The sequence below is a fragment of the Ictidomys tridecemlineatus genome, unplaced genomic scaffold (assembly GCF_052094955.1).
Source record: "Ictidomys tridecemlineatus isolate mIctTri1 unplaced genomic scaffold, mIctTri1.hap1 Scaffold_265, whole genome shotgun sequence".
NCBI classification, from domain to species: Eukaryota; Metazoa; Chordata; class Mammalia; order Rodentia; family Sciuridae; genus Ictidomys; species Ictidomys tridecemlineatus.
This window is the reverse complement of record NW_027522313.1, coordinates 82,940-89,714: the sequence shown is the minus strand read 5'-3', so window position 1 is coordinate 89,714 and position 6,775 is coordinate 82,940. Positions and strand designations below refer to the sequence as shown.

At 49.4% G+C, this 6,775-nt stretch overlaps 1 pseudogene; it reads right to left on the bottom strand.

Moving 5' to 3' along the window:
• Positions 1 to 2,692: 2,692 nt before the first annotated feature.
• Positions 2,693 to 4,109, bottom strand: LOC144373156 (SH3 and PX domain-containing protein 2A pseudogene; annotated as a pseudogene).
• Between the last annotated feature and the right edge of the window lie 2,666 nt (positions 4,110 to 6,775).

Below are 6,775 nucleotides of genomic sequence, written 5' to 3'. Positions count from 1 at the left end.
TTATACAGTCCTGCAGAACTTCTAACACCATGAAGAGTGCAGGCTCTGCAATCAGCTGCCTGGGTGCTTGTTCAGCTCCTGCTCGAGTTCTACCCTGGGCAAGTCCATTGCTCTAGACCTACCTGCCTTCCTCTGTCAAGACAGACTCCTATATGGATCTATATTGTCATGTGGTGTTGATGATCTACTAAGGAATGGGCTTAGAAATACCTGGCATATAATAAGCAGTCAAAATTAAAAATTTTAATTTATCTTTTTTAATATTCCTCATTATGAGCCCTAGATCTTGTGACAGTAAAATAAATGGAAGCTAGCTGGGTTCAAATTCTGACTGAACAATTCATTGGGAGTACAATTTGGAGCACATTATTAAACTAAATCAGCCTGTTAGGCTATAGGATTAATAATACCTACTTCGTAACACATAGTTGTTATAAAAATAAATAAGATAAATGGAATTAAGCACTTTGTATAATGGCCAGCATGGAATAAATAGGAATTACTAAACTTCAGTGCAGTGGTTTATAGACCTTATGATTACTGATACCAGACTGCAGATCAAAGTTATTATACAGGGCCCTATTTTCATATATCAATTGGAATTTAGCTCTACTAGTATCTAGAACTGAGTAGCAACAAATAATTTTTTTAATAACCATAAATTACTTTTTTATTTTAATAAATATTAAAATTTTAATAAAAATATTAAAATTTAATAAAATAAGAATTTTTATTAATTATTAAAAATTTAATAAAAATAATAAATGTATATACTGCATCTTTAAGTAATGAACTTTGCTCTCTGGGTTTCTTTCCATTCCACCTTAAAGTGCATTAATTAAAAAATAATGAACCACTTCTTTATCATTATTGTTCAAAAAAGTAAAAATAATATTAACATGAAGACACTAATCCACTACCATTAGTACTGCAATCTGGCAGATTAACTTAACATCCTGCTCTATTTAATACTATCCACCAGAAGAAAATATCTAATTTTGATTTTAAACACACTCACAAACAAAAAAAAGGAAACAAAACAATCTCACCATGGACCTCTGACAAAGGTTTGCTACAGCTGCCGGGATCAGGGTGTGGTGAGGGACAAGGGTGCTGGGATCCCAGGAAAGGCTTCTGGGATCCTGGAGGGTCAGGTGAGAGGGTGAAGGCCTGCTAGGGAGGAGCAGGTGAGGGCAGGGCCTCCCTCCAATTTAGGAAACGACAGCCCTTGGTCTTGTGATTCTGGCAGCTTATTCAGTGGCTGTAAAGCCTCATCTGTCTGAAATCAAAGGCATATGCAGAAATCTACTCCCAACATAGGGTGAGTCCTTGGAGAAGCTGGCTGGGCTTCTTTCTGGAGAGTTTCTCTGAGATATCAACAATGGAAAAACAACCCAAAATTGACAGAAGACCTGCAGGAAATGTCACTCTCTTGCTTCTCCCTTTACTGGGACACTGCCTCCGGGAAGGCCAGACTGGTTCCAAGCACAGGGGTCCTCCTTCTTTGCGAGCAACCATGCAATTGTTAGTAGTCCAGAGGAGTGGCTGGTGGTATCTGCTCCAGGAGGCCCAGCTGGGGTCCCCTCCACCCAGGGTGGAGGCCATGGCTACTTCTCCACAGTTCTCTGTAAGGCTTTCAGCCCTGCCCCATGGGAGAACATACACAAAATGGCAACCACCCAGCAGCCTGCATGCTGCCTTACCTCCTAAGGTCTGGCTCCTAACAACAACCTCTTCCCTCCCGGGAGGGTTTTTGCCCTACCAAGGTTGGGCAGGAACCAGAAGAACAGTTTCTCTGTTTTGCCAAGACTGGGACATGGGCTTACTCAACCCCAAATCCCTTTTGTCAAGTGTCATGAGGGCAAAGTCCACACAGTGGAAACCAAACAAAATGACATGCTCATGGAGGGGGAGAATGGGAAGCCAAATACAAAACAAAACACCCCTCCACAGAGAACAACAGAAAAGCTCACCCAACACTCCTTCTGTTCCCATGTGAGGCTGACCCCCCAGGGAGCCCAAGCAACCCCTAAAATAAAACCCAAACCAAAAACCTGAATTGTAAATCCAAACCAACAAACCCTTCCTGAAACATGCAAAGGAACTGCTTACTCAGAAATATCCCAAATAGTCTGTGATGATGATCCAGAGCATGATGGTTTCCCCTACCTTCTAAACTGGAGAATTGTATTTTCCATGCAGTACCCCAAGGAGAGCAAACTCTCTTCTCAAGGCCAGGGCAATAACAGCTAAGAAGGTAGTTCTTGCTGGCACCTGGGAACTGTGTTTTCTTTAACTCCCAGGCACAGACAGTGGCCTGGCCCAGGGAGAGATGTGAGCTCATGAGACAACTCCAAGTCCCAGGGACTGTGGGGTCTTCATATGCACCCAGCCATGGTGGATGGTGGCAATTCCTGAGAAAGAACATGATCCGCAAACATGGATAAGGACAATATAAGGGCTACCTCTGGTGACAACATGGTAGCCACCAAAACAGCCAAATGAGCAGGATGCTGGAGGCCCCCCTATGACCACATCTCTTCCAGATTTGTAGCAAAGGCACAATTGGGGTTTCCAAGATGGCCTGTCCCAAATGACATGTAGTCCATCAATGAAGAAACCATGGTGCACCATAGGTCCCAGCTTTCTCATGTCTGGATTCCAGGTCATTCCCTTCCCTATTCAATGTATCCTACCTTCCAGGCAATAGCTGGAAGGTGGGCCATCTTTCAGGTCCCGCATCTGTAGGGTTTAATATTGTCCTTCCCCTCTGGTTGACGGTGTTGAGCACCTGCACCCATCTCTCGATCTTCTCCAGGCTGTCTGACTTGCCTCATTCTGCCTGCTCTTTAACACATCCTGCTCTTTTCCAGGGGTGTTAGGCTGCTCATTCTCATCATGTACCAAGTAGTGGGAAGGGGCCCAGCCCTCTAGCTCCCCAAACCTCACATACCACTAGCCACTCTCCTGATTTTCCAGCACCTGCACCTCCACTCCAGCAGGGAAACTGATCTCTGAGTCCTGGATCTTCTGGGAGGTGCTACATGTTACATAGGAGGTGGCTGGCCCTTCCTACTCCTTCTTAGGGATACATGGGAGAGCAGTGGCTGGGAGGATAATGATGTCGGCTGAGCCTCTCCTGGTCCCCCTTCATTGGGCCCTTCAGAGGCTATGTGTGGGGTAAGCTCTGAATCCTCATTCCTAGGGTCCTTAGGGCCCTTCCTCCTGGAGCTGGCCTGTGGGTCTCAGTTGGCATCCTAAAGTGCTGATGTCCATCTTCTCTTGACTCTGTGACTCTGCAAGTTCAGGAAGGGCTTAGGCTGGACAGATGGCTTGGCCTGGACACAGGAGGTGATCCCAGCCCTCATATCAGTGTCCTTCCCCTGGCCCTGACATTGGGAGTGCCACGAATGCCTGCATCCTAGGCAAAGCATGGCTTCAGACCACCACTGTTCTTTGAAAAGGAGGAAGAGGAGGAGGATGAGGAGCAGGTGGTGTTGATGGTGATGGATGAAGAAAAGGAGGCCAAGGAGTGGTTCTTCTCCGGTTTGGCCTGGCATTCTTTTCTGTCTTGAGCTTTAGGAGTGATGATGACTTGGGGAAGCCTCACTTGGGGGAGTTTTTCTTGGCAAGGAACAATGAGGAGCCCCCTGTGGAGTCACTGTCCCCAGAGGAGCCTCTGGTCGACAGGGTGTCCTCTCCATATGGCCAGAAGCCCTCATTCTCATCCCTGGTCTCCTCTTCTAGGGCCAAGTTTTCTGAAGGCTCACCCACCTTGAAGCGGGCCACTGCAGGGAGGAGGCATGTGAGGGTCTATGGGGCTGGGCAGGCTTATGGTCTCCTGAGCCTCTGTCCTCTGTGTGCTCCTCACTCAGCTCTGGTTCAGAGTCAAAGCCAAAGGTGGGGATGACATACTCAGGCTCCTCTTACTTGAGCTTCAGAAGGGAATCCTGGCTCTTGTTGGCACCCACAGGGGCCTCCTTGTTCTCCTTGAGCTTGCTGAGGGGTATTGGCAGCAGGACTTTGGACTGTGTCAATATGCTCCTGCGGCTTCTCAGGTTGTGTCGCAGTCTGGCTAGGCACAGAATAACCAAGCTGCCACACAGCATTGTAGGTTCAAAACAGGAACTCTTTTATTCTACACACTCCCAAGAATGCCAAGCACACAGCCTTCTCCTGGGACACACCACCCCAACCAGAAAACCCTCCTCTGGAAATCCCTCCTCCCACACTTCCCCAACCAATGGGAACTCTCTGGGAATCCCAGCAAGACCTCCAAACTAGCAGGCTTAGAACTCCAAAGTACCAGGCCAAGGCAGACAGCAGGGGTCTAATATACAATTGAATACACAGCTTAACATAAACATTATCATCTCAATGGCTTGCTGGAATCACCTCTCAACCACTCCCTACTGGCAAAAGTGCCACTCATCATTCCCACTCAGCTATGGCTCTCAGCAATATGGGTCTTTGCAGTGCAGGGTCCAGCAGAGGTCACAGCTGGGTGTGGTCACAGTGATGCAATAGGCAGCAGGGACAGCAGACTACCATGCACCATGGGGCACCTAGAAGAGCATGTCCCTACACTGGTCCACAGTGGAAGCAGCCACTGTGAGTGTCAAAGTCACAATTGTGCCTTTCCCACTTTTCCCACTGTTTCTTAATTAGAAAACACAAGGATGTTGGACTTGCTTTATGTTTGCATATGGAGTGACCAGGAGAGAACAGCAAACACAAAACCATCAATTGCAAAATGAAACACACCTATCCCACTCCTTGAGTTATGCCTGAATGACTTAATGTGACACAGCCACATTAATGTTTATAGCAGCTCAACTCACAATAGCTAAATTATGGAAGAAACCTAGGTGCTCTTTAGCAGATGAAATGGAAAAGAAAATGTGGTATATATACACAATGGACTATTACTCAGACATAAAAAAGAACAAAGTTATGACATTGGCAAAATAAGCTAATCCCAAAGAACCAGAGGCTGAATGTTTTCTCTGATTTGTGGATGCTAATTCACAAAAACGGGGGAGGGTGCCTAAGGAAGAATAGAAGGGCTTTGGATTAGACAAAGGGAAGGGAGGTGGCATGGGAGTAGGAGGGATAGTAGAATGAATCAGACATTATGAGCTTATGTGCATATATGATTACATGACCAGTGTAATTCTACAACACGTACAGCTGGAAGAATGAGAAGTTATACTCCATTTATGTATGATGTATCCAAATACCATCTACTGTCATATAAAACTAATCGACTCTGGATGGGTACAGTCATGTCCAGTAGAACCGTGGAGAGATTTTTGGAGCCACGTGGAATGACTGCCTAAGTAACCCAGAGGAAAGCAGCCTCAGAATGACCCTCTGGAGGGTGAGAATAACTGTGCGGTGGGTGTGGGAGAAGAAGCAGCGCAGAGTCAGGAGGAGCCTGAGCTCAGTCCAAGTGGGGGTGGGGGTCTCTTCACCCTGGAGCCTCCCTTTGACCAACCGCCTTGGCCCAAGTCCTTTCTGCGTCACAGGTTCCATCCACACGTCACAAAGGCTAAACTCCAGTTCAGCCTTTGGTCCAAGGAGGAGCTGGCTTCTCAGCCAAGCTGCTCTGTGCTGACCAGCGTCGGACTAGTGTGGACTTCTGCCTAGTGACGAGCCCCGTGCCCTCCATGGGCAGTCTTCTCACCAAGCGCGGTCGCAGGCTGCGCTGCAGGGCCCTGGTGGCCCGTCAAACTCCCCTGCGCCTCGCCCGGGAGGCTCCCTCTCCTCACAGGGACCACCCCGCTGCACCTACCGCTCCCCCCAGCCCTGCCAGCAGGCGCTTCCTCCAGGATCCCCGACCTCGGGGGCCTCCTGCTGCTGGCAGGGACAGAGGCCTGCTCCTCTGTCGGGGGATCCTGCTGCCCGCGTCCTGGGGGCTGTTCCCCAAAAAGCCGGTGCTATCGAGGAACAACTCCCGGATGTTCGGCCCCTGGACAGCAGTAAGGATCCCCCCTCCTGGGCGCTGGCCACTCCTCCTGCCTCCAGTTCCTCAGCTCATCCACCAAGCTGAGGGGCCCATGACAGCTGCTCGCTGCCCTCTTGGTGCAGCTAAAGAAGCTGAGCTCAGGGCCCAGGAACATCCAGAAAACAGCAAGATCCATCAGGAGGAGGAGCAGGAGGAGGAGGAGGAGAAGGAGGAGGAGGGGGACGAGGAGAAGCTGGAGGAGAAAGAAGAGAAGCTGGAGAAGGAGAAGGAGGAGGAGGAAGAGGAGAAGGAGGAGGAGGAGGAGGAGAAGGAGGAGGAGGAGGAGGAGGAGCTGAAGGAGGAGGAGAAGGACGAGGAGGAGAAGGACGAGGAGGAGAAGAAGACGGAGGAGGTCACTCGGGGAGACCTCAGTGCCCTGGAGGCCAGTTCTAGGCCCCCAGAGGGAAATAGTGTTCTCGAGAGGCCCCCCGTGTCACCCAAGAAGTGGATCTGCCTGTCTGCCTCCCCATCCATCCAGGGAGAGCAGGGCCTGAAGCCCACCTGTGTTCTATCCCAGAGTTGGCCCTCACTAACTGCTGCTTCCAGGAGGCCGCATAAAAGAAAGCTGCTCATGACAGTGGCCCTGCCATCACTGATTGCCTGGCATCAGGATGGGCTGCCCCCACCTGCAAAGCGGCCACTTTTATGTTCAAAAGGCACCCTGAGGTGGGTTCAGAGTGCCAGAAGTAACCACGTGAAGCCTGAGACACAGGTCGCCCAGGGCGGAAGAGAGGCTCTGGAGGACTGCACCACCACTGTCCATTCATC